Below are 4,122 nucleotides of genomic sequence, written 5' to 3'. Positions count from 1 at the left end.
GAGGGAGGGTGGGTCTGCTGGTGCTTGAGGAGGGCAAGGGCTGCTAGCAGATATTGGGTGGATGTGAGGTTTGATGATGGGAGTCATGAAATGAATGATACTCAACGGATTGAGCGTCTTCTCATGTCATGGTCATCACTTGCACATAGCCTCATGGATGGAGTCATGGTCATCACAAATATAGTCTATTTTTTATTCTTTAATGTCCACAATTCACAAATATGTGAATTTATGGTTAAAAAAAAAGATATCGGGACTTTCGTCCAGCTCGTCGTGAACTTGTTTGTGATCGGTTCTGATAGCTGGTGAGCTGAGTTATGGACAGCTCATTTAGCTTAAACTAGTCGGCCCAAACATAAGGTAGGAAAGTTTGTATAGATAATATATATATATATATATATATTAAGTATAATATAAAAAAATACATAAAATATATACAATAAGAGAAGGATGCATGACAAATATATAGATAAAATATGAATTATTAAATGTAATATAAAAATTATATATTTCAAGTGCAAAATATCTATATAGTAATGTGTTCCTTAAGACCCTTTTTCATTAGTTCTCCTTAGGCTTCTTCAAAATTCATAGTTTTAAGTATTTTTTTCTCATGTCTAACACTGTAGATGTGAAATATAGGTTTTGTTTAGTGGAAACTAGCTTTTGGATCGCCTATATACAAGTTTTTTTAGTGATCCAAAATCGATGGTTACGAAGGTACCTATTTTTCTTAGCTCATAACATCATGTATTTTTGTCAAAAACATATGATCCAAGAGTTGATTTACGCTAAATCACACATCTGATGATTCAAATCTATCATAAAACACTTAAAACCTATAATGCAAAAAGGGGCAAAAATGAGAAATTAGGCCTTATATATATAAATGACCAAAATGACACGTTTCTTGAAAGACCTTGAAATTTCAGAAATCCATTTGTTGTCCAAAATTATAAATATTATTATTTTAAGACCTTTTTAACCTTCACACCTATCATTTTTTGTGTGAATTTTCTTCGTGTGTGAATTTTCTTCGTATGTGAATTTTCTATCTTCACCAAAAAAGCCTTAGCCTCCACCATCGCCTTCAGCCAACGCTTGATCTTCGTCACCCCATCAAAAATCACTCTATGGTGAGTCTCTTGTTGGTGCGGGTATGACAGATTCCATTATGACTGGAGAAGCCACCACTTGGCGACAGAGAATGACCCGGGTTATCTGATGGAAACTCAAACTTCAAAACTTCACAAATACTTGAATTACCATGCATTAAAAATTTACCAAATTCGCATAAAATAAGTGCAAACGAACTTTCTTTTAAATTCAAACCTACAAACATCGCAAATACTTGAGTTACCTCGCATAAAAAATATGCAATTTTTTTAACTTAAATCGACAAACCTCGCAAATACTCAAGCTACTTCGCATAAAAAATGTAATAATGTCGATAAAAAATCTATGAATTTTTTTTAACTCGAACCAACAAACCTTGCAAGTACTTGAGTTATCTCACATAAACAATTTACAAAATTTACATGAAATAAGTGTGAGAGAATCTTCTTTTAAACTTTCAAACTTCCAAACATCGTAAATACTTAAGTTACTTTGCATAAAAAATTCTTAAATTTGACATAAAAATTTTATGATTTTTTTTTTAAACTCAAGCCGATAAACTGTGCAAATACCTAAGTTACTTTGCATAAAAAATGTGATGACGTTGTATAAAAAAAAACTGTATTTTTTTTTCAAACTTAAACCTCTAAATTGCACAAATACCTGAGTTACTTTGCATAAAAAATTTAGAAATATGCATAAAAAAGCTGCAAGTTTTTTTTTAAACTCGAACCTCCAAACATCGCAAATAGATGATTTACCTTGCATAAAAAATTTACTAAATTCGCATAAAATATATGCAAGCGAACTTTCTTTTAAATTCAAACCTTCAAACATCGCAAATACCTAACTTACTTCGCATAAATAAATATTTGACAATTCATATTAAAAATATGTGAACTGTCTTTTAAACTCGAATCGACTCTTGAGCTTTTTCATGTTATATAAATAGTAGTGTTCAAGACATACCATATTCTGGGACTTGCATTTTAGCGTTATTCTTTCATAATCTTCATCATCAGAAAACTCAAGTCATTTTCCATCTCGAAGTGGTGGCTTCTCTAGTCATGACCAAATTTGCCATACCCACACTACTAAGAGATTCATGGAAGACTGGTTTTTTAAAGGGTGATAGAGATTAAGCATCAATGGCTGGCAACTAAGGCATTTTTGATAGAGACAGAGAAAATCTGCATATAGAGAAAATTAACACGAAATATGATAGGCGTGAAAGCTAAAAAGGTCCTAAAAATAATAGTATTTACGATTTTGGACAACAAACAATTTTTTGAAATTTTAAGATCTTTTTGAAAAATATCATTTTTGCAGCAGTATGATATATATATATATATATATATATATATATATATATATATATATATATATATAACATAGAATATTTTTACACCAACCAACTTGTGTTTGACTCATCTCATTCATGACCATGCCCAGCTCAAGCTCAACTTGGCTAAACACGAATATGAGCCAAACCTGAACAAGATCTGTTTGGTTTGTTGGGCATGCTCACCGGCCCCAGTTATATCACAAAAAAAATGTCTGCATTGTGTTAGAATGACATAATTTTCTTGACTATATATATTGTCACTAGAATATGAGAATTAGAATATGGGCATTTTTAATAGTTTTTTTGTTAAATCTAACTAACTAACTAACTAACTATATATATATATATGTTTGGCTCTTTATTTAGAACTGTGCCGAGCTCAAGCTTTGATCAGCTAAACATGAACATAAGCCAAGTCACGAGTTCAATATACTAGTAAATGAGCTGAGCCTGAACATGCTCTGTTTGGTTCGTTTGGCTCGTTCACCGGCCATAGTTATATCACAAAAAATATGTCTGCATTGTGTTAAAATGACATAATTTTCTTGACTATATATATTGTCACTAGAATATGAGAATTAGAATATGGGCATTTTTAATAGTTTTTTTGTTAAATCTAACTAACTAACTAACTATATTATATATGTTTGGCTCTTTATTTAGGACTGTGCCGAGCTCAAGCTTTGATCAGCTAAACATGAACATAAGCCAAGTCACGAGTTCAATATACTAGTAAATGAGCTGAGCCTGAACATGCTCTGTTTGGTTCGTTTGGCTCGTTCACCGGCCATAGTTATATCACAAAAAATATGTCTTTGTATCATGTTAGAATGTCTCGCTAAGCCTTTTAAAACTTTTGAAGGCCACTTGCTAGGAAGTTTGTTTTTGAAGGTTGAGACTTCACGCTTTCGAGATGCACTGCATTGGAAAGTAGAAAGTTTACTTATTGTGAACATTGAAAGTGTGGTTGTGATTTTTAAAAGTTAAAATAATGTTCAAAAGAACTTCACTTTCAAAAATCTCATGAGATTTAATGTCATGCACCCTCGTAATAAATGAGATTCACTTTTCAAATCTCACTCTTAGGTTTGGTATCAATTTAGTGCCAAACGTATTAATGTTGAAAGATTTTTTTTTTAATTTTACGTTTATAAAAAAACTCATGTATAATGAGTATTTTTATAACTCATGTATAATGAGTATTTTTTATAAAAGGGTTTAACATCTATTTTAAATAAAAAAACATACGCCTAGTGGTCCCTTGTATATTGTTACCTAATTGTTCCCTTTGTTGTTTCTTACTGGTTTCATCTTAAGCATCATCGCTGCATGCATCCAGTCGGGTTTGATTCGGACCCAAGTGAGATCAAACCCATATTTGATTTAAGATGCTGGTACCGGTTGTCGAGTCTGGTCCAATCAGACCTATCATAAGAATAGCTTATTAGGATTGCATGAACCAGACTCGGACCATACTCGGTAAAGTAATATTTTTATATATTTTTTTACATTGAAAAGTTGCAGATCTTAGTCTGAACTCGGGTCCTGGGTCTGGTATTTCATAAACCTTACCCGGCTTCATATATTAATCAGATTCTAATCTGACCTCATTGTTTATTGCCAAACCCTCACCCTATAAGGTTTGGTACGGATCAGGTTCT

The sequence above is a fragment of the Nuphar pumila genome, chromosome 4 (genome assembly GCF_984573655.1).
Source record: "Nuphar pumila chromosome 4, dmNupPumi1.hap1.1, whole genome shotgun sequence".
NCBI lineage: Eukaryota > Viridiplantae > Streptophyta > Magnoliopsida > Nymphaeales > Nymphaeaceae > Nuphar > Nuphar pumila.
This window is presented reverse-complemented; position numbering follows the sequence as displayed.